General features: G+C 45.9%; 1 protein-coding gene across 1 annotated transcript in view; it reads right to left on the bottom strand.

Annotated features, from left to right (window-relative positions):
- FAM163B (family with sequence similarity 163 member B) overlaps positions 1 to 24055 on the bottom strand; it is a 60538-nt gene that overhangs the window by 20585 nt on the left and 15898 nt on the right. Inside the window, exon 2 of the mRNA XM_038745220.1 lies at positions 14127 to 14247. The gene's annotated coding sequence lies outside the window, so the exon portion shown is untranslated. The remainder of the gene's footprint in view (positions 1 to 14126; positions 14248 to 24055) is intronic.

Below are 24055 nucleotides of genomic sequence, written 5' to 3'. Positions count from 1 at the left end.
CTCTCTCCCATGTCTCTGAACCACAGATATGCCCCACTGGGTCCCTGGTCCCATAGGATACCCCATTTCTGTGAGAAGCAGCGTGGTTCAGTGGAAAGAGCTCGGGCTTTAGAGTCAGAAGTCATGGGTTCAAATCCTGGCTCTGCCATTTGTCAGCTTTGTGACTTTGGGCAAGTCACTTCACTTCTCTGGGCCTCAGTCCCCTCATCTGTAAAATGGGGATGAAGACTGTGAGCCCCCCGTGGGACTACCTGATCACCTTGTAACCTCCCCAGCACTTAGAACAGTGCTTTGCACATAGTAAGCACTTAATAAATGCCATCATTATTATTATTGTTAGTCGAGGCCGGGATACACTCTGAGGTGCAGTTGTCCTCTATCCCCCCTTCCTCTGGGCCATCCTCAGTGCCCATGAACTGGGATCCTGAAGCCACTGGGCAAGTTTATCAATCTTTCCCTGGAATCCCACCCTGTAGAAGGGGTCAGAGTGTTGGGAGAATGAAGGTCAGGATCTGAAACAACCTCCTTTCCTTACAAAGAGAAACAGTGGGGCCTAGTGGAAAGAGCACAGGCCTGAAAGTCAGAAGGCATGGGCTCTAATCCTTGCTCTGTCACTTGTCTGCTATGTGACCTTGGGAAAGTCACTTCTCTGTGCTTCAGTTCCTCAACTGTAAAATGGTGATTCAGTGCCTGCTCATCCCCAACTTTAGATTGTAAATCCCATGTGGGACAGGTACTGTATCATACTTGATTATCCTTTATCTTCCCCAGTGCTTAATACTGTGTTTAGCTCGTAGTAAGTGCTTAGCATATCCATTATTATTACAAAGAGAGTCTCAGAAGTTACCTAAGAATCAGTGTTTCCTGACCAAAGTGCTTAGGTGATCAGAGGTGATAGAACAGAAGGGACCTGGGGGTGTGGGGGGAGGGGTGTGTGTGTGTGTGTGTGTGTGTGTGTGTGTGTGTGTGTGTGTGTGTGTGTGTGTGTGTGTGTGTGTGTGTGTGTGTTTTTCTGTTGAGATCCAGCCACCTAGCATATAACTGTACTGGGAAATTTTCACAGGGGACTTTTTTTACGACTGTTCCCTAGCTGAGAATCAATCAATGGTATTTATTGAGCATGGAGTGTGTGCAGAGCATTGTACTAAGCACTTGAGAAGTTGTCTTTTCATTATTGTCACTGTCCATGGCATTTATTGCGTTCTTACTGTATATGGGGAGCTTTAGAACATACAATAGAGATGAATGATGAGATTTCTGTCCTCAAGGAAAATCTGGCGAAAAAGACAAACTGATACAAAATTGCCAAAACACAATAGGTATGAGAGGATGAGCAAAACTGTAAATGATAAAACCAAATCTGGTAATCAAATGAATAATTCAATGCATTAGTAATGAATAAATAGTTGTATGCATGTGTGCCAAAGTGGTTGATAGGGAAGCAACCTTGGGAAAGTGTGATTTAGTCTTTCTAGGAGGGCTTTGAAGGCGGGGAGGCTAGTGGTTTGTCAGCTTTTCAGAGGAGGGAATTCCATGCAGAGGGAAAGGTGTGATCTTGGGTGAGAACTGGAGAGTTGTGAGTAAGGCTCAGGTAGAAGGTCTGCTTGTCTGGAGCAAAAGAGTGTGAGCTGAATTGAAGTGGGAGAAGGTAGTGGATAAGTCAAAGGAAGATAGCTAGTGGGAGATAGTAAAATGGGAAGACTTTGGAAGTCTTTGAGGAGTGAAGTGAAGAGTACTGAATGGCAGTTTAGGATGAACATGTAGCTCTACAAAGAGGCTGGAGGCAGGGAGACTGGCAGGGAGATCAGAAAATCAATCAAACAGTCAACAGTATTGTCAACAGTATTCATTGAGTAGGGATTCTCTCTGTTGCTGAATTGTACTTTCCAAGCACTTAGTACAGTGCTCTGCACTCAGTAAGCACTCAATAAATACAATTGAATGAATGAATTGAGCATTTACTGTGTGCAGAGCATTGTATCAAGCACTTGGGAGAGCATAATCCAAAGGATTTGGTAGACATGTTTTCTGTCCACAAGGAGCTAACATTTTAGGGAAGAATCAGGAAAATTTAGAGCCAGACTGAATGTAGAAGGTAAATGACAGAGAGAAGTTAAAGAGGAAAGCAAAGATAAAGTTTTTGGGGTAGGGAAGATGCTGGTTTTCCTTTTTTTATGCTATTTGTTAGGCACTTGCTATGTGCTAGGCACTGTTCTAAGCTCTGGGGTGGATACAAGCTAATGAATTTGGACACAGTCCATGTCCCACACAGGGCTCACAGTCTTAATCCCCATTTTACAGGTGAGGGAATTTGTGGTAAATAGAAATTAGGCAGACAAGTGGCAGAGCTGGAATTAGAACCCAGGTCCTTCTGAATCTCAGGCTCTGAGCTCTACCCACTAGGCTGTGCTGCTTCTCGTGGTATTCCTGATAGAAATGGGAAAGTTAGGAGGGAAGAAAGTTGAGGAAGGACACCTCTTTCTCCTGCCTGATTTCTTTGTTACAAAGAGGGACTTTTTGCAAGGGAATAGGAGGAACAAACCATCCCCAAGACTGCTACCCCCATCAGCCTGGGCAGGTAATGCCCAGGAGAAGAGCATCCACTCCTGAACCCCTTGTTCCCACTGCTAGAACCTAGGTGACAGTTGAATCAATCAGTCAATAGTATTTATTGAGTACCTGCAGTGTGTAGAGTACGGGACAAGCACGTGGGAGAGTTCAACAAAACCAAATGATACAGGCCCTGATCTCAAGCAGGTACAAGAGCCTTGATGTTCCCTCCTCCCCCTGAGCAAGACCTGTCCAACCTCTATAAAAAAACGAGCAAGCCAGTTTTCACTGCAGAGTGAAAACTGAGCTGAACAGTGGCATCAAAACTGGTGCAACTGGGTCCCACCCTGGCATGTGTTTCCAGAAAACCATCCCATGTTGCAGACATTCCTGAGGAAGAAAGAGAGAAATATCCCAGACAGTTTTGGGCTCCGGACAGCACGACTGACAAGGGCTGATCCAGCTCTATGTTAGGACACAGTGCTGGCATCATCTCCAGCACTGCCCCCTCCAGTGGCACTTGTCTGGCCCAATATATATTTTTTTAAATGGTATTTGTTAAGTGTGTCAAACACTGTTCTAAACACTGGGGTAGGTACAGGTTAATTAGGTTGGACATAGTCCCTGTCCTGCATGGGGCTCACAGTCTAAGTAGGAGGGAGAACACATATTGAATCTCCATTTTACAGTTGAGGAACTGAGGCACAGAGAAATCAAATGACTTGCTCAAAATCACACAGCAAGCAATTGGAGGATCACGATTAGAACTCAGGTCCTTTTACTCCCAGGTCCAGGCACTTTCCACTAGGCCATGCTGCTTCTCCAGACCTCGGACCCTGGGCTCAATAGTCAGGTCTGTTAATGGAGTGTGTTGAGCTTCTCCGAGGTAGGTGGGTGAGACTCCCTTCACGCTTAGTACAGTGCTCTGCACACTGTAAGCGCTCAGTAAATACGATTGAATGAATGAATGAATGAATCTAACCAGGGGCAAAACAGAGTCACTGAGAGGGAGCTCTTGCCTTGCCTGGGATAGCATCTTAAGTCAGAGTTATCCAGGACTACAACTTAGAACCCTGAGACTCCAGTTCCCTGTTTCATCCTGGCAGGAGCTCGATAGCACAGAATTAACCATCTGACAGTGTCATCAAGCAACTGGGGTACACTTTCTCCCAATCTGCCCAAACAAACCAGCACTCCTCCAGATCTCTGCTGGGTGCCCAGACTGACTGTGTCATCTTGGAAAAACTAAGGGGGAGGAAAAAAGGGGGGAAGTCTCTCAAGATTGAGCTTGGCTTTGTGCCAAGACTGTAGCCCACCCTCCCCTACTGCTGCTGGGGATTGTTGGGCTAGAGGGAAAGGGGAGTGTGAAGGAAAGCCACCAATGAGGTGCTCAAGGCTCAAGGCCAGCTGGGGAGGGGAGACGGCTTTCAGTGCTGCAATCTGCCGGCTTGTAACACTATTTAAAAACTGATCCATGCAAAGGTCAACTCCAGAGATGTCTGCCTCCCAAAATAAAATCGAAGGAACTTTCTCAAGGTAGGCCATCTCTGAGGTTTGGAGAAAGAAACCCTTCAGCACTCCTCTGGGTATTCTGAACTCAATGCCTTCCCTGAAAGTGGGGGAAGGTGATTTCCCAACACAGTCTTTTGGGAGAGAAAGGGTCAATCTGTCTCTCCTCTGCCCCAGTCCTCATGGGTGACTGTTCTAGGTTGCAAGGGCCTCAGGAAGAGGATTCAAACAATCAGTGGTATTTATTGAGCACTTACTGTGTGCAGATCACTGGGGAGAGTACAGTACAAAAGAGTTGGTAGGCACCTTCCCTGCCCCCAGTGAGCTTAGGGTCTAGAAGGGATGACAGGCATTGACATAAATAAGTAGTTTATACTATATAATTTATAGATATAGACATAGCATGGAATAGTGGATAGATTGCCAGCCTGGGAATCAGAGGGTCATGGATTCTAACTCTGGTTCTGCCACTTGTCTGCTGTGTGACCTTGGGCTGTGTGCCTCAGTTACCTCATCTGTAAAATGGGGATTGAGACTGTGAGCCCCACATAGGACAGGGAATGTGTCCAACCCAATTTGTTTGTATTCATTAACAATACTAATACTAATAATTATTATTATCACCTGATTGGTGACTAACTGCTGAGCTGCTGAATTTGCAGAGGAGGATGACAGTGGAGAAGCTTTCAACCAGGGGATGGTCTACAGGGCATCTGCCAGAGGCGGAGAACATGGTTTTCCCCATGAAAAATCTGCACAAGAGAGTATTCTCCTAAGCACTTAATACAGCACTCTGCACATAATAAGTACTCAAAGAATACCATGGATTGATTGATGTCAGTTCACCTTGACTGTCACATCACTACAGACAAAAGACACTGGTGACCTTGCGGTCATATTGATAGAAAACTGGGTTTATTCCTTCAAGTAGGCCTCCACCCCCATCCTGCCCAAATGACTCTTTCCCCAGTCAAATTGTTGTCACCCTATGGATTGCAGATTTGTTTTGAGTTCTCCGCCTACTGTCTGCTTCAGAAATGAACAATTGTGCTTGTTCATATGGTCATACGTCCCAGTGGAAAAGCCACCAACTCCTCCTCCTCTTCCTATTCCTCCTCCTTTTCCTCTTTCTCCTCCTCCTCCTCCTCCAGGAAGTCTTCCTGAATTAACCCCTCTCCCTTCCTCCAATTCACCAGCACAATCCATAACCCAAGCTTCCCACTTCAATTCATCATCACTACTATGAGCACATATATTGATGCTCATCTCATCTGTGTCTCTCTTCTCTCCACTATTAGGGCAGGGACAGTGTTTACCTATTCTGGTTCCAAATGACATCCTAGTGAGCTGAAAGGGTTAATTTGCACCCCAGATGCAAACAATCTGTTAGTCTCCTCTCACAGGTAGGGTTTGCCTGATAGTTTTTAAAAGGCAATTCATATGCATTTAGCTGACAAATTATTCAGCGGAGCACAAGAATAGTATTGGTGTCTTGGGGGAGGAATTAAAAGAGCAAATAGACTGTGATTCCTTTATAAAAAGAGAAACAATCAAAGCATCCCACATGGAAGATGACTAGGGAAATGATGTTTCTGGGCTTTCCTCCCTCCACCGAGGTGCCTGTTCCCAAGACTGGTTCTGAATGGTCAGTATTCGCGTCAGGACACCAAAGTGGGGAATCAATCAATCAATCAATCAATTGTATTTATTGAGCGTTTACTATGTGCAGAGCACTGTACTAAGCGCTTGGGAAATACAAATTGGCAACACATAGAGACAGTCCCTACCCAACAGTGGGCTCACAAGAGCTCTGACACTGGAGCGCAATACTCATCTATAAAAACCTGTTTACAGACTGGCCTTGACAGGGGCCAGGTCACAGTGTCTGTTGAACTTCCTAAGTGTTTAGCACAGTGCATTACACCTCCGTAAATTCAGCTGCTGCTACTACTGCTGCTGCTGTTACTATGGGGACTACTGCCAAGAAGGGATTTGAAAACCTAAGTGAAGTCGCAGCTAGTGAGGTAGAAAGCTCTGCTCTTTGGGTGTCCAGTGGGCCTGACTGCTTTTGTAAATTCCTCTGGGTCACTCGCCTTTAGCGTTGTATTTCCACTCTCCTCTTCCAAGAATTTTGAGACTTTCAAAGCTGGAAGAAAGCGTGTATGAGGATGAAGGGCGGGGGCAGACCCAGAGCTTTGCTGCCAATAGGAGGCAAATTTAGATGCTGCCAGCTCACTCTGACTCTGCCATACTTTCAAGGAGGTAACTCCTTCTGCTGTTTAAGTTGGGCCATGGGGCGGGTTAGTCAAAGGGGAAAGGAACTTTCTGCATGCTCACTGGGCTTTTCATTGTGATTTTCTCTGAAATTCTGCCCCTTGCATGCTTCAAGGGGTAAGCAGGCACTTGTGGGGCTCAAAGGGTTTTCTGGGTAGGAAAATGTAGGAAGGGGCGAGATTTGACGACTTCAGTTTGGTGAATGGCAATGTTTGGTGAATGACAATTCCACCCTCAACCCCACAGCACTTATTTACATGTCTGCAATTTATTTTAATGTCTGTCTTCCCTTATAGACCGTAAACTCGTAATTCATAGGAAATGCATCATTTGTTAAGTGCTTACTACATTCCAAGCACTGTTCTAACCGCTGGTAGTTACAAGGTAATCAGGTTGTCTCACATGGGGCTCACAGTCTTAATCCCCATTTTACAGATGAGGTGACTGTGGCACAGAGAAGGTAAGTGACTTGCCCAAGTTCACACAGCAGACAAGTGGTGGAGTCAGGATTAGAACCCACGTCCTCTGACTCCCAAACTCGTGTTCTTGCCACTAGGCCATGCTGCTTCTCATACCGACTGTTAAATTGTACCCTCCCAAGCACTTAGTACAGTACTCTGCACACAGAAAGTGCTCAAGAAAATTGACTGATTGTTTGATTGATTGAATGTGTGTGTGTCTTACAGGACAGTATTCTGTGTCCCAAAGCTGCCTCTAGACTCCTTGCTGAGTCCAAGAAGCTACTGAATCAAGCTATTGAAGATACTGCCCTCAAGACTCTCAGAACCCTGCCGGCTTCAGACTCACAGAGGGGTAATAATAATAACAATTATCGTACTTGTTTAGTGTTTACTATGTGCCAAACACTGTTCTAAGTGCTGGAGTAGATACAAGTTAATCAGGTTGAACAAAATCCTGGTTCCACATGGGGCTCACACTCTTAATCCCCATTTTATGGATGAGGTAACTGAGGTACAGAGAAGTTAAGTGACTTGCTCAAGGTCACACAGCAATCATGTGGTGGAACCAGAATTAGAACCCAGATCCTTCGGAGTCCCAGGCCCATGCTACACCCACTAAGCCATGCTTGGTGATAGGAAAGGGGACACATGGAGGGAGTCAGATGCCACCAAGAGATGGGTTCCAACTCCCTGGAGGGGAACTCAGAACTCAGCCCATTCCAAAGGGGCAGGCATTCATACAATCCCCAGCCACAGGTTGGGGACCAGGAAAAATCTGGAGTTTCTTATTGGCCACCTGGACCACAGGTGTTAAAATTCTTTTCTGAAAGCTCTACCTAGGGATGGAGAACCCATTGGCTCCTTTGTGAGCTTAACTCGTTGTTTTACAACCCTGACAGACAGGAAGGCTGACTTAATTCTTTCTTTGGGCTGGTGGGGTGGGTGGCAGAGAGAAGCTCTCCTTCATCAGAAGACTACAGTCAGAGTGTGTGAGTCATGCAGTGGGTGTCAAACCAGAAATCTTAAAATGGGAGTAATAACACTATGTGATGTCATTTATTTTACTAAAATGTGCATTCATTATCCATAATTCCTTTGAGTCAGAGCAGTACAAGTATGCCTTCTAATCTCAAGCCACGCTAGTGAGCTCAGCATGCCTTTGTGCTTCCAATACTACCTTATTTTCTTGCATAATATCAAGGCCACATGCTAGAAATACAGCTCAAGTCATGCTGTGCTAAAATACCTTAGCACCCATGCAGAAATTGTGTTTGTGGGCTGAAACTTAGGGCGGGGAGAGGAATGGCTGCCAGGCGGGAAAAGGGAATCTGACATCCTGCAGCCTCATGGCTGTTGTCAAGCCTTCGTGAGGGTGAGGGAGATGTGGATGAGAGCAACAGCTCCCTGTTGATGGATGGATATAAACGATGGATTGACTATTAGAAGAAATGAGCCAGGCCTCAACTGGTAAACTGAGGAATTCCATCCTTCATGCTTAGAAGCAGGATGGCCTAGTAGATAGAGCACAGGCCTGGGAGTCTGAAGGACCCGGGTTCTAATTCCAGCTCTGCCACTTGTCTGCTGTGGGCTAGCACTCCACTTCCTCTGTGCCTCTATTCCCTCATCCATAAAATGGGTATTAATACTGTGAGCCCCATTTGGGACAGAGGCTGCATCCAATTCGATTTGCTTATGTCTACCTCAGCACTTAGTACAGTGCCTGGCAAATAGTAAGTGCTTAACAAAGACCACAGTTATTATTATCCACAACCCAGAGCTGAGGGCTGGCATTAATTCTACTCCTTAGGAAGTATGCCTTCCAATGGCACCCGAATGGGCAAGGGAGTAACCACCAAATCAAGAAGACTAGTTTGACTGTTGGGAGGCTGACATAAAAAACAGCACCAACATGGCCCCAGGATTCAGCCAAAGGAATGAGGTTCCATTAAGGTACTCAACGTTATGGCTTTAAGACCTATTCTATTTATTTTATTATATTCTATTACTATTCTATTTATTTTGTTAATGATGTGCATTTAGCTTTAATTCTATTTGTTCTGATGACTTGACACCTGTCTACATATTTTGTTTTGTTGTCTGTCTCCCTCTTCTAGACTGGGAGCCCGTTGTTGGGTAGGGACCGTCTCTATATGTTGCTAACTTGTACTTCCCAAGTGCTTAGTACAGTGCTCTGCACACAGTAAGCGCTCAATAAATATGATTGAATGAATGAATTAATGACCTGTTCTTACTAAGGATGTGGATTTCGCTTCTAGAGAAGCTCCACAAATGGGCAATATTTAACATCAGGTAGCAAGGCAGAATCACCACCTGGCGGTCTTGGGATGCAGTCAGATTGCCAGCCTAAAAGCGATGCTTGTCACACCACATCTTCTCTGGTGGGAGGGGAATAGCCATCAACGGGATACCCAAGCAACAGCTCTGTAGTGGTTTGGGGTGTGAATTAATCATCCACAGGGTGGAAAGAAGAAATACTTTAAAGTCACAAAGAGGCAAAACCTCAAATGATGTGTCCTAGGGAAAGGTGGTCGGGAGACAAGAGCAGATGACAGATTAAGCTGACGTACAGCAATCAGAAAAGGTATGGGAAGATTATACCTCCAAGAGGAGAAATACAACCAGGCTCCATGGCTAACAAATGCCACAGTTTGGCAAGGGACCATCTTAACATACCATGATGTGGAAGGTATGTGAGTCCCCTCACAGCCACTGTTTGGTCTCCAACAGCTTTTTCCCTACTGCTTTCAAACATGCTTATGTCTCCCCTATTCTAAAAAATCCCTCCCTTGATCCCACTGTATCTTCCAGTTATAGCCCCATCTCCCTGCTACCATTCCTCTCCAAACCCCTCGAGCATGTTGTCCACACCTGCTGTCTCCCATTCCTCTCCTCCATTTCTCTCCTTGACTCCCAGTAACATGGTTTCTGACTCCTTCATTTCACAGAAACTGCCCTCTCAAAGGTCACAGATGATCTCCTTCTTGCCAAATCCAATGGCCTCTACTCTGTCCTAATCCTCCTTGACCTCCCAGCTGCCTTTGGCACAGTTGACCACCTACCTTTTCCTGGAAACACTATCTAACCTCGGCTTCATTGACACTGCTCTCTCCTGGTTCTCCTCCTATCTTTCTGGCCACTCATTCTCTGTCTTTTTCACAGGCTCCTCCTCTGCCTCTCACCCACTAACTGTGGGAGTCCCTCAGGTTTCAGTTCTGGGTCTGCTTCTATTCTCCATCTACTCCCACTCCCTTGGGTAACTCATTCACACCTATGCCATCAACTACCATTTCTATGTGGATGATCCCCAAATCTACATCTCCAGCCCTGATCTTTCTCTTCTGCAGACTGGCGTTTCCTCCTGACTTCAGAACATCTCTACTTTGATGTCCTGCTGACACCTCAAACTTAATATGTCCAAAATAAAACTCTTTCTCTTTCTACCCAAGCCTTGTCCTCTTCCTGCCTTTCCCATCACCGTAGACAGCACCACCATTCTTCCTGTCTTACAAGCCTGTAACCTTGATGTTATCCTTACCTCCTCTTTCACTCAACCCACATATTAAATCTGTTGCTAAATCCTGTCTGTTCAACCTTCACAACCACCAAAATCTGCCATCTCCTTTCCATCCAAACTGCTACCACATTAATCCAAGCACTTATCCTATCCCTCCTTGATCACTGCACTAGCTTCCTTGCTGACCTCCCTGCCTCCTTGTCTCTTCCCACTCCAGTTCATATTTCACTTTACTAGCCATTTCATTTTACTATAAAAGCATTCAGCCCATGTTTCCCCACTCCTCAAGAACCTCCGGTGGGTTGCCCATCCTCCTTCTCATCAGACAGAAACTCCTTACCATCAGCTTTGAAGCACTCAATCACCTTTCCCCCTCCTACCTCACCTTGCTATTCTCCTGCTACAAACCAGCCCACACTCTTTGCTCCTCCAATACTAACCTTCTCACTGTAGCTCAGTCTTGTTTATCTCTCTGCTGACCTCTTGCCCATGTCTTGCCTCTCTCCTGGAATGTGCTCCCTCTTCATATCTGACAGATGATCACTCACCTTGAAAACTCATCAAAGGCACTTCTTCATTCATTCATTCATTCAATCGTATTTATTGAGCGCTTACTGTGTGCAAAGCACTGTACTAAGTGCTTGGGAAGTACAAGTTGACAACATGTAGAGAGGGTCCCTACCTTCTGTTTCACCCTTGCACTTAGACCCTTTATTCACCTCTCCCTCAGCCTCACAGCACTTACGTACATAACTGTAATTCATTTATATTAATGTCTGTCCCCCCCTCTATTGTAAGCTTGTTGTAGACAGGGAATGTGTTTATCAACTCTGTTATATTGTTCTCTCCCAAGTGCTCAGTAAAGTGTTTTGCACACAGTGAGTGTGATGGATTGATTGTCTTCTAGACTGTGAGCCCACTGTTGGGTAGGGACTGTCTCTATATGTTGCCAACTTGTACTTCCCAAGCACTTAGTACAGTGCTCTGCACACAGTAAGCGCTCAATAAATACGATTGATTGATTGATTGACTGTCTCTATATGTTCCCAACTTGTACTTCCCAAGCTCTTAGTACAGTGCTTTGCACACAGTAAGCGCTCAATAAATACGATTGATTGATTGATTAGCACCTGGTTATCTTCCTGGCTCAGTGGAAAGAGCCCGGGCTTTGGAGTCCAGAGGTCACGGGTTCAAATCCCAGCTCCATCAATTGTCAGCTGTGTGACTTTGGGCAAGTCACTTAACTTCTCTGGGCCTCAGTTCCCTTATCTGTAAAATGGGGATTAAGACTGTGAGCCCCACGTGGGACAACCTGATCACCTTGTATCCCCCCAGCGCTTAGAACAGTGCTTTGCACATAGTAAGCACTTAACAAATACCATCATTATTATTATTATTATTACCCCAGGACTTAGTGCAATGCTTGGCATAAAGCAAGCACTTAACAAATACCACAATTATGATGATTATTAGGCTATGCCAGCCACATATTTGTCTGGGACACTGACAAAAATCTCACTGCCAATAATGTTATCTCTGGCTTGCCAAAGATGGCAGTTGTTTCTTCTCATGTCCTTTCAGTGGGTGCACCGGAGAAGCCAGGAAGAACTTTGGCTTGATTTGAAGCAGAGGTGAGACAGAGTTTATGCTGCATGATGTATGCTATCCATCCCACAACCTGTACCTCAGCAGAGGTCACAAGTCCAGCAGTCTGCGAAGCAGCATGACCTAATGGATAGAATATGGGTCTGGGGGTCAAAAGGATCTAATAATAATAATAATAATAATAATGGCATTTATTAAGTGCTTACTATGTGCAAAGCACTGTTCTAAGCACTGGGGAAGTTACAAAGTGATCAGGTTTTCCCACAGGGGGCTCACAGTCTTCATCCCCATTTTACAGATGAGGGGAACTGAGGCACAGGGAAGTTAAGTGACTTGCCCAAAGTCACACAGCTGACAAGTGGCGGAGCTGGGGTTTGAACCCAGGACCTCTGACTCCAAAGCCCGGGCTCTTTCCACTGAGCCACACTGCTTCTCTATCTGGGTCCTAATCCTGGCTCTGCCACTTGTCTTCCATGTGACATGGGCAAATCATTTAATTTCTCTGTGCTTCAGTTTCCTCTTCTGTAAAATAGGGATTAAGACTATGAGACTCACAGGGGACAGTAACTGTCTCCAACCTGATAAGCTTGTATTTACCCCATTGCTTAGTACAGTACCTGGCACATGATAAGCACTTAACATAAACCATTAAAAACAATTTAGAAGACCCCTGTCTACAGGACAAAGCTTTACATCTCTTTCTAAATATCTCCAGAGTCTCCAGCCATGGGAGGAGGTGGGCAGGGAAGAACAGTCCAGTCAAGCAATCATTTTTATTGAGTACTTACTGGGTGCAGAGCACTGTTAAAAGTGCTTGGGGAGAGTAAGTCCAGAAGTGCAGGAGATGCATTGGCCTTTAGGCAGAAACCTGTTGGAAGGCTGATGACCTCTTCAGGGAGATAGATCCCCTAGAGGAGCCTTGGAACTATGCCAAGCCCTCCACTCTCTCGGTGTTTTCTCCTGCCTCTGCCTCCATCGCTCACTCCTTTCGCCCTGTCTGGAATGCTCTCCCCTCTCAGATTTGATAAACTTCCCTTCTGTAAAACCTGGACAAAAATCTACCTTCTCCTCCGGGGGACTTTCCTTGATTAATCACTCCGCTTTCCTGTGCTCACTATCCCACTTCTCGCCTCAATACTTATGTATTTACCTGTTATTTTCTGGATAAGATTCACATCTATCTCTTATTTATAAGGTCACATCTCCTCCAAGAGGCCTTCCCCTTTTAAGCCCTCTTTTCCCTCTCCCTTCTACATCATCCATGCACTTAGATCTTTGCCCTTTGGGCATTTGGCGTTCACCCCACCTTCAACTCCCACAGCGCCTGTGTACATACCTAAAAATTAACATTTATGTTAATGCCTGTCTCCCCCTCTAGACTGCAAACTTGCTGTGGGCAGGCCACACGCCTACCAACTTGGTTGTATTCTCCCAACCGCTTAGTACAGTGCTCTGCAAACAGTAAGAAATCAATAAATGCCACTGATTGACTGATTATACCTTGTCTCTTATTCCTAAGCACGGTCTATCTTCCAATTTATGTCTATTGCCTTCCCCATTGGACTGCAAGCACCTCATGGACAGGGATCTCACCTTAAATACTTTTGCATTTTTCCAAGTCCCTAGTTACTCTGTGAGCACTCACTATGAGCTGGTGGGGGCAGGGAATGTGTCTCTTTGTTGTTATATTGTACTAATAATGATGGTATTTGTTAAGCACCTACTATGTGCCAGACACTATTCTAAGCACTGGGGTAGATCCAAGGTAATCAGGTTGTCCTATGAGGGGCTCACAGTCTTAATCCCCATTTTACAGATGAGGTAACTGAAGCACAAAGAAGTTAAGTGACTTGCCCAAAGTCTCACAGCTGATGTGGCGGAGGAGGGATTAGAACCCACACCCTCTGATTTCCAAGCCCGGGCTTATTCCACTAAGCCACGCTGCTTCTATATTGTACTCTCTCAAGCGCTTAGTTCAGTACTTTGCACCCAGCAAGCACTCAGTAAATACAATTGAATGAATGAATGAATTAATGATGATGCCGGAGGAAGAGCCCTCACATCGGTAGAGCAGAAACATTCATGCAGATACAGAGTGGAGACAGACGGGAAGTGATGAAACAGCACTCCAGACCATCTCTTTTCTGGGTTTGGCACAGGGGCTCTGAGCCCCCAACCAAAGCTGCACTTACCTCAGGAAGAGTCGCTTCAGTGCACTTCCCGGGCCCGGAGCTTCCCAAGCCAAGGAGGGTCCCCAGGAGTCACGGCTTTCCAGGAAGCAGGAGAGCAGGACCGGCTTTGCCAAAACTGGGCCTGGAAAGAAATCACCAGCTGTTCTGGGGCATTTTTACCACTCTGTAGACCCAGGGTTGGGCCTTCTGGGTCTTGGGCTGGAGGGGAAGAAAGTCTAGTCAGCCATCCCAGGCTCCCAGTGCTATATTTCAGTGTGGGGCCTGTAAAATATCCCTTCTCCCTCCTGTGTTGCGGCTCCTATCAATTCTGCCATCTCAGCCAGACGGCATGAGCTCTGGGGAAGGGTTCTGGCACCACTGGCAAATGCCCCAAGCACATCCTTGAAGCCCGAAGCCCTAGGCGAAAGGAGATGTGCCTACTCCATTTGGCATGCAGCGCAGATCAACTGGCAGGGATGACAGCCTGACATGCTGGCATTGGAGGGGGGGATGGGAATGGCTGGCTCCGGCTCTCGCCCGTCACTGATAAACCGCTGCTGGTTCCTGAAGTGGGGAATGAATTCAGGAGGCAGGAAAAAAAATCACGTAATGGCTACTTGTCAGAACATCCCCATTCACTCGGTGGAGGGAACATTCTTAGTTGGGGAGACTAGGCAGAGCAATTACACGAGAAGCAGTGTGGCGTAGTAGATAGAGCAGGGGCCTGGGAGTTAGAGGACCCGGGTTCTAATCCCAACTCTGCCACTTATCTGCTGTGTGATGTTAGGCAAGTCACTTCACTTTTCTGGGCCTCAGTTGCCTCATCTGGAAAATGGGGATTGAGACCATGAGCCCCATGTGGGACAGGGGTGGTGTCCAACCTGATTCGCTTGTATCTACCCCAGTGCTTAGTACAATGCCGAGAATGCAGTAAGCACTTAAAAAATACTATTATTATTATTATATTGTCCTGGGCAAAATCATTTCCCTCAGCCTTCTGCCAAACTCCAGGGACAAGCAAAATGAGCAATCCCAGGGAGGAAGGGTTTTCCTGGCAGAGTGGTAAATGTTGTTCTTTCTGCTGGTCTCGCTTAATGACGCTGTAGATGGTGGCCTGGGTGGGGGAAGGCTCTGTAACTCAGGTCCCTAACAGAGAATCAACAGGACATGTTTTGTTTTCTCTCTGGGGCTTCAGGGGAGATTGGAGGCAGCTTTTTTGACTCAGCTCATCAGTGACAGGGATGGAAGATGAAAAACACTGGAAATCAAGGAGCAGAGCAAAAGGACAGAGAAGGATGGGGACCCACCCTTGAGTCCCCTGCCCTGAAAATGCTCCTACAATACAACCAACCCTTAATTATCCACCTTGTGGACTATCAGTGGCCAAATCTAAGGTCTCACTGGCTGTTCACCTACCTTTCCTTCTACTTTTTACCATTTTACAGTCCTCAAGAGCGGCTTTTTCCTGGCTCCATTGACCAAGGATCACTTCCTCTCAATACGCGGACAGATACCCAGCTGCATAGCTTCCTTCTCTGCTTTGTATTATCCATTGTTCTGTGATCTCTTTACCATGTCTCCCCCCATTGTAGAGAATAATTAAGAGTTGGTGATAGGTCAAGGAGGACTCCGTGGAAACGAGAAGATGAATGGCGTTGATTGGTATTCTTCTGATACAGGGAACAGGAATTTGGTAGTGACAAGGGAATGCGTCTGTTTATTGTTTTATTTTACTTTCCCAAGTGCTTAGTATGGTGCTCTGTACACAGTCAGCACTCAATAAATATGATTGAATGAATGAGTGAAGGGATGAGGTTCTTGTCAACGAAGTCAAACCAAGACAGCTCAAGCAGGAATAACCAGAAGTGACCAGACTCTTGCACAGAACCACCACAATCTTATTCATTCATTCATTCATTCATTCATTCATTCATTCATTCAATCGTATTTATTGAGAGCTTACTGTGTGCAGAGCACTGTACTAAGCACTTGGGAAGTACAAGTTGGCAACATATAGAGACGGTCCATACCCAACAGTGGACTCACAGTCTAGAAGGGGGAGACAGACAACAAAGCAAAACATATTAACAAAATAAAATAAATAGAATAAATATGTACAAATAAAACAAATAAATAAACAGAGTAATAAATACGTACAAACATACATACATATATACAGGTGCTGTGGGGAGGGGAAGGAGGTAAGGTGGGGGGATGGGGAGAGGAAGGAGGGGGCTCAGTCTGGGAAGGCCTCCTGGAGGAGGCCTTAGAGTGTGAGCACCAGGTATATGTGGCTCCCATGCCCTGCCTCAGTACACAATCCTGGTAAACTAATTAGCTGCCACTGTCACTGCTGCTGCTGCTGTTGTTGCTCTCCCTGTGAATCGGCTTTTCCTGGGGAGCAGCTGGGAAGGCTGATGCCTCCCAGGATCCAAACCTGGCTTTCTAAATTCAGATTGCAGTCTATTTTTCAAGTCCCCCTCTTTCAGACAGGTTGCTTAGAGGACTGTAGCTCTGACCACCCTTCTGGACTGCCAGGAAATGGGCGGTCAAATTATAGTAACAAAGTCTGGCCGGACTCTCTTTGAGCCATCTTTCTTGGCTCGGAGGACATGGTAGAGCTGAGTTTTTCTCCTTCCAATCTGGAGGACCATATCCCTCGCCTCTGTGGGAATGGAATCATTTATTCTTCTCTGCAGGGAGGCTGCAGGAAGATAAATGGGCCCACTGAACAAAGCCAACAGAGTGAGTTGTGAGATTCGGCCGAGTCCTGTCAGCACCAAATTCTGTGTAATTAACAGCAGGAGCCCCTAAGAGATCAAGCTTGTTCATTAGTCCAAAACCCTCATGGGAGCCAATGGATTAGATAAATCAGCTAATGCCAATAAAGGGCTATAGTTATAGGACTCATAGCCAAGGCACGGAAGTATCTGTTCGCAAGAGATGATGAAAATATTTATTTAACCCTGAACCTGGGACTTACCATTATGGTATCTTTCTGTTTGTTCTACAATTCTCTGTTCAAGGTTTGTTTTAGACAGTAAACCCCTGAAGGGCAAAGGTGGTGCCTAGTCTATTTGCTAACCTAAATGCTAGCCTAGATGCACTAGCTAGCATCTCGGACCCATGAATACAGTCATGAGTGAGAGGTATAGAAAGGTCTGAGAGAGCAGTTAGGGGCTTTTTAAAGGCCCCTGATGTTGGGAGGTCCAGGAGGGCAAAACTTACAGTGTACTGCCTTGCACTGTTTGGAACCATGCTGGAGATCGAATTTGGGGTCTCTGTTATAGCACACTCTCTCAAACGCTTAGTACTCTGCCCTGCACACAGTAAGCACTCAATGAATATGACTGATTGATTAGTTCAGTGCTCTGCACACAGGAAATCCTCAATAAATACCATTGATTGATTGATTGGGCTCAATGGACCACTGATCCAATTTAGTCACCGCACTGCTCATGTTCTCAATAATGAAAGACCTATTTGATGAGGATGTCGCCTCTGCTGGTTTTTGAAAGTCAAATTCCATGGAGGGTCTCTGCTCTCCTTCACCTATGCACTGACCCAATTTGTTAGTTTGTCAGGTCTTTTAGGGATGAAATATAGAGAAAGAGCAGTGTTGCCTAGTGGATAATAATAATAGTAATAATAGTATTTGTTAAGCACTTATTATGTGCCAGGCACTATATTAAGCGCTGAGCTGGATACAAGCAAATCAAGTTGGACAGAGTCCACGTCCCACGTGGGGCTCACAGTCTCAATCCCCATTTTACAGATGAGGTTACTGAGACACAGAGGAGTTAAGTAACTTGTCCAAGGTCACACAGCAGACATGTGGCAGAGCCAGGATTAGAACCCATGACCTTCTGACTCCCAGGACTGTGCTCTATCCACTATGCCATGCTGTATAGATCAAGGATCTGGGAGTCAGAAGGACCTGGGTTCTAATTCTGTCTCCACTCCTTGTTTGCTATGTGATTTGGACAAGTCACTTAACTGAGGTATAGATGCCTCAGTTACCTCACCTATAAAATGGGCATTAAAATTGAGAGCCCCATGTGGGACATGAATGAACTCTGTCCGACCTGATTAACTTGTACCCCAGCACTAAGAACAGTGTCTGGCACATTGCTTAGCAAATACCATCAGTAGTTATAATGATAAAAACAAAATAGATTCTTTTCCTGGGCTCAGGATGAGGAGTAAATATTCCATTTCTCAGTATCAGAATGGTGAGAACATTACCTCATCTAGAACTTTTGCAGGAGCCCAGAATGAGTGACCAGCATCAGACAAGCACATCCACATGATGGCTTGGATTACTATCAAGCCTGGTATCTAATTCAAGGATTAGAACCCATCCACACCCAGAGTCTATTTTCCTCTTTTTGTCCTACTGCTGAACCTTCTCCTGATCTCCTGCTACAGCCCAGTCCACTGTAAAATAAATAGAGTAATAAATCTGTACAAATATACATAAGTGCTGTGGGGAAGGGAAGGAGGTAGGGCGGGGGTTGGGGAGGAGGAGAGGAAAAATGGGGCTCAGTCTGGGAAGGCCTCCTGGAGGAGGTGAGCTCTCAGTAGGGCTTTGAAGGAAGGAAGAGAGCTAGCTTGGTGGATGTGTGGAGGGAGGGCATTCCAGGCCAGAGGAAGGACGTGGGCCGGGGGTCGACAACGGGACAGGTGAGAACAAGGTACAGTGAGGAGGTTAGTGGCAGAGGAGCGGAGGGTGCGGGTTGGGCTGTAGAAGGAGAGAAGGGAAGCGAGGTAGGAGGGGGTGAGGTGATGGACAGCCTTGAAGCCGAGAGTGAGGAGTTTTTGCTATGTCCAACCTGATTAGCTTATCTACCCCAGTGCTTCATAAGCACTTAACAAATACCATTAAACAAACAAACAAAACAAAAAACTGGGCGCCAAGCATGCTGAGACATTTGTTGGAAAAGATAGCACTTTAGATTTCTTGGGCATCTTCTTCTGAGAATCCCCAGGTATCTCCCAACATCCTCTTGGGGTAAGGAAGGGCCAAAACCATCATTCTTATAACGATAACGATATGGAGATCCAGAACTGCTCAGCAACTTTCCAGGGCTCACACAGAGTAGCAGATCACAGGATTTGAACGAGGGCCTTTTGAGCCTCTAGATCATGTTGATTCTCATCAGCTGTTGAGCAGTTCTTAAACAGAGCAGCCTGAAGGAGACCTAAGACTGAATCTCCTTTTCTGTGTGTCTGTCCTTCTGTCCAGAGAATCCCAGAGTTTGCTGCAGCAAGTCCCTGAGGAGGACATTGGATGGATCCTTGGATACCAGCCTCCCTCTAGTCATCTTGATGAGAATGAGCTATGGAATATATCCCCAGGGGAAAGACTATTCTGATTTCACTGTGTCATCACTTACACCCACAACATTTTGGGAATATTTAGCTCTGCCACTTGCTTGCTGCGTATCCTTGACCAAATCACTTAACATCTCCGGGCCTCCATTTCCTCACCTGTAAATTAGGGATTCAATCCCTATTCTCCCTCCTACTTAGTTTCCTACTTAGATGTGGGATGGAGACTGTGTCTGACCTGATCAGCTCTGCACACCTTAAGCGCTCAATAAATATGATTGAATGACTTAGCTTGTATCTTTCCCCAGTGTTTAATACAGTGCTTGGTACATAGTAAATCCTTAATAAATATCATTATTATTGTTTTTGTTAAAGGAAGGGCCTTCCTTTAAAGAGACCTTCGTCCTGCCAGTCATTCTTCACTCTCTTTGTCTCACTGGCGAGCCCCCAAATCAAAGGCTGATGCCCAAGGGAGTTCAGGGAAAAGAGAAGGGCACTTCTAGTTTAGTGCTTCAAGGTCAGGTACTGGACCAGAACTTGCTCATTGTTCAAGCCCTCCTCTGCCCGAGTGACAAGAGCAGCCTCAGTTTATAGTTTGGTCTGGGGATCAAATGGCTCCTGGTGGATTCCATAAGGGCTTAAAGGCTCATAAAAACCCTACAAGGATCCCAGCTTGGTGATCCAAGACACGGGGCATAGGCCAAATGTCATTCCTGCTTCCCTACCTTTGCTTCTCTAGCCCTGCTTCCCTGTCTGCTGTGTCTATTGAATTCATTATCCAGATGAATCTCTGGGCTGTCTGAGACAGACGTGTCTGTAAACTTCTGGGCCAGGGTCTGCCTGAAGTTCTTTCTCTGGTCTTTCACCAAATGGCCCCTGATGGCCGAAGAGCACTCATTCCTATTCCTGTGGAGAAAATTCTCACCCAAGAACTCAAAATATTCCCCAACTTTTAGGAAGTCCTCCCTCCTCTAGTTGCCTTCAGCCCCACCTCCTCCCAGCACCCTCCCTTCCTCCCCTTCTCAGACTCTCAGTTTTCCCAGTGACCACAGAGATATCTCAGGCTGATGATGTTGTATTGATAGAAGCAGGAGCAAAGTGATGGTGGAAGAAGGAGGTGTGCATTTCCACAGTCAGTCAGACAGTCATATTTACTGTGTGCTATCTGTGTGCAGAGTACTCAACTAAGGGCTTGGGAAATACAATATAACAATAACAATAATGGACACTTTCCTTGTCCAAAATGAGCTTACAGTCTAGAGGGAGTTTTAGTCTAGAGGGAGCTTACAGAGGTGACAAACAGAGCCTTTAGAGGCAACTGTAGTTTCCTAGGGGTGGAGGTGGGTGGGTAGATGGCCACTGTCAAGGATGAAGAGCCAAATTCCAGAAGAGCCTGAGCCTTATAATACAATGGAGGATCTCTGATGAAAGGGGGAATAATAATAATAATAATGATGGTATTTGTTAAGCACTTACTATGTGCCAAGCACTGTTCTTAGCACTGGGGAAGACACAAGGTAATCATGTTGTTCCATGTGGGGCTCAGTCTTAATCCCCATTTTACAGATGAGGGAACTGATGCACAGAGAAGTTAAGTGACTTGCTTAAAGACATACAGCTGATATGTGGCAGAGCTGGGATTAGAACCCATGACCTCTGACTCCTAAGCCCTCGCTCTTTCCACTAAGTCATGCTGTGAAATGGGGCCACACAAGGGGGTTGGAGTCAGAGAGAACAAGACATGGGCATCCATACATGAGGGTGGGGAGGGGACTTCAAGGTCTAATTGTTAGTTCTACTCCTCTCTCTTGCATCTTTGGTATTTATCAAGCACTTTCTAGGGGCTAAGCACTGTGGTAATTACAAGATAATCTGGTCAAGCTCCATGAGGGCAGAAATCATGTCCTCTGCACACGGTAGGCACTCATAATGGACACTATTGATTAATTGCTTAATCAGACACCACCCCTTCTCCATAGTCTAAGAAGGACGGAGAGCAGGGATCCTCATTTTACAGATGTGGAAACGGAGGCAAAGGGAGACTTGCCTAAGGTCACATGGCAAAGAGAGATTAATTAGTTGTGGCCTAATGGATAGAGTTCAGGCGTTGGAGTCAGGAGGACCTGTGTTCTAGTCCTGGCTCCGCCACCTATCTGCTGTATGACCCTGGGGAAGTCACTTCATTTCTATGTGCCTCAATTACCTCATCAGCAAAATGGGGGTCAAGACTGGGAGCCCCATGTGGGACATGGACTGTGCCCATCCTGATTAGCTTGTATCTAGTGCTTAGTACACTGCCTGGCACATAACAGCATGGCCTAGTGGAAAGATCATGGGCCTGTGTTCTACTCCTGGCTCTGCTAATTGCCTGCTGTGTGACCTTGGGCAAGTCTTTTAACTTCTCTGTGCCTCAGTTTCCTCAACTGTAAAATGGGGATTCAATACATCTACCTTTTCTCCCTCCTACTTAAGCTCCCATGTGGGACAGGGACTGTGTATGACCTAATTAACTTGTTAACTAACCCCAGTGCTTAGAACAGTGTTTGGCACATAGTAAGTGTTTAATAATTACCATAAAACAAACATGTAACCAATACCATAAGAAAAAAAATAAAATAAAAATTAGGGAAGGGCTCTTGGAGTAGAGGTAATGTCAGCAGATGGGAAAGGATATGGATATGTAGATGTATATGTAAATGTAGATTTGGGTGTCATCAGCATAGAGGTGATAGTTGAAGCCGTGTGAGCAAATGAATTTTTCAAAGGAGTGGGTAAAGATGGAGAAAAGAAGGGGACCCAGAACTGAACCTTGAGGGCCATCCACAGTTAGGGGCTGGGAGGTAGAGGAGGAGCCCACGAAAGAGACTGAGAATTAGCGACCAGAGAGATAGGAGGAGAACCAGGAGGGGACAGTGTCCGTGAAATCTATATCTCCAGCCCTGATCTCTCTCCCTCTCTGCAGTCTCACATTTCCTTCTGCCTTCAAGACATCTCTGCTTGGATGTCCGCTCGTCACCTCAAACTTAATATGGCTAAAAATGAACTTCTTATCTTCCCACCCAAACCATGTCCTCCTGCTCACTTTCCCATCACTGTTGACAGCATCACCACCCTTCCTGTTTCACAAGCCTGTAACCTTGGCATTATCCTTGACTCTTCTCTCTCGGTCCACCCACGTAGTCAAGCCATCACTAAATCCTGTCAGTTCTACCTTCACGACATCGCTAAAATCCACCCCTTCCTCTTGGTCCTAACTGCTACTACATTAATGCAAGCACTTATCCTATCCTGCCTTGATTGTCTCAGCCTCCTTGCTGCCCTCCCTGACTCCTTTCTCTCCCCAAGCAGTCCGTACTCCATTCTGCCGCCCGAATCATTTTCCTTCAAAAACGTTCAGACCATGTTTCCCCACTCCTCAGAAAACTCCGGTGGTTGCCCATCCACCTCTGCATCAAACAAAAACTCCTCACAATTGGATTTAAGGCACTTAATCACCTTGCCCCCTCCTACCTCACCTGACTTCTACTGTAGTAAGCACTCAATAAATATGATTGAATAAATGAATGAATGAATGAATGAGGGCTTGAGGTTGGTCCCTTGACGCTGGTCCCAGGAGAGACAAGAATTGAGCACTGAGAGCTATGATTAGGGCCAAGGTCCCCTCTTCCTGTGCTCTTTCCACTAGGCCTCTCTCCCTTTGAATTCTGCTGTTGATTGGTGGTCTTGGCAGCTACCCAGCCAGAGATGCCAATTAACAGGAATCTTATTCTAAGCTTTCAGTGATGGCCAGATCCGGAACTCAGGCTCTACCCCTTCCCTTTAAGGAGGGTTCAGTCACATCTAGACCCAGGATTGCTGTCCTCCGTGGGCGAGAAAGCGTGGAGAAACCAGAGGCTTAGGCCAATCTCATTAATTAAGCTTGATGAGTTTGGAAAGGAGACAGGGTCATTAATAACTCCCATCCCTCTGCCAAACCTTTCAGTGCCAAGCTAACCTGTCTCTAGGCTCTTGTAGCAAAGAACAGAAACCCACAGGCACATCCACCCCCTCAATAAAAGCATATGGAAGGGTTGCACTGAACTCGTCCTGAATAATCATTTTAATACTGGAGGGTTAAGAATAACCCTGAGATATTTTGTGCAAGATAGAAATTCCAGTCTGTTAAAAGAAAAACAAAAAGCCCCCAAAACCCAAAGCTGCAGGGAGTTTCCATAGCTACGGTTTGAAGTTATTCTCGCCGAGATGCAGGTTCAGCCCTGGCTAATACCAACTGGTTTGCCTCATTTCTTTATTTTCCCTCTGGAGCCCAGAACCCTGCCTGCAGAGAAAGGTAGAGAGTGAAGATTCAGGCCAGGGGAATTGCCAACTAGACCCCCTACAACACTGGACCTCATCTAGATGCTTTCTTGGGGACTTCCCAGCAATGTCATCAAGTAGTTGACTAGCTTTTCATTCATTTATTCATTCAATCTTATTTATTGAATGCTGACCTTGTGCAGAGCTCTGTACTAAGTGCTTGGGAGAGTACAAAACGACTATATATAGGAGGCAGCGTGGCTCAGGGGAAAGAGCCCGGGCTTGGGAGTCAGAGGTCATGGGTTCTAATCCCGGCTCTGCCA

This window comes from Tachyglossus aculeatus, chromosome 4 (assembly GCF_015852505.1).
Source record: "Tachyglossus aculeatus isolate mTacAcu1 chromosome 4, mTacAcu1.pri, whole genome shotgun sequence".
NCBI classification, from domain to species: Eukaryota; Metazoa; Chordata; class Mammalia; order Monotremata; family Tachyglossidae; genus Tachyglossus; species Tachyglossus aculeatus.
Note: the sequence above shows the minus strand (reverse complement) of the source record. Positions and strands in the feature narration are given on the sequence as shown.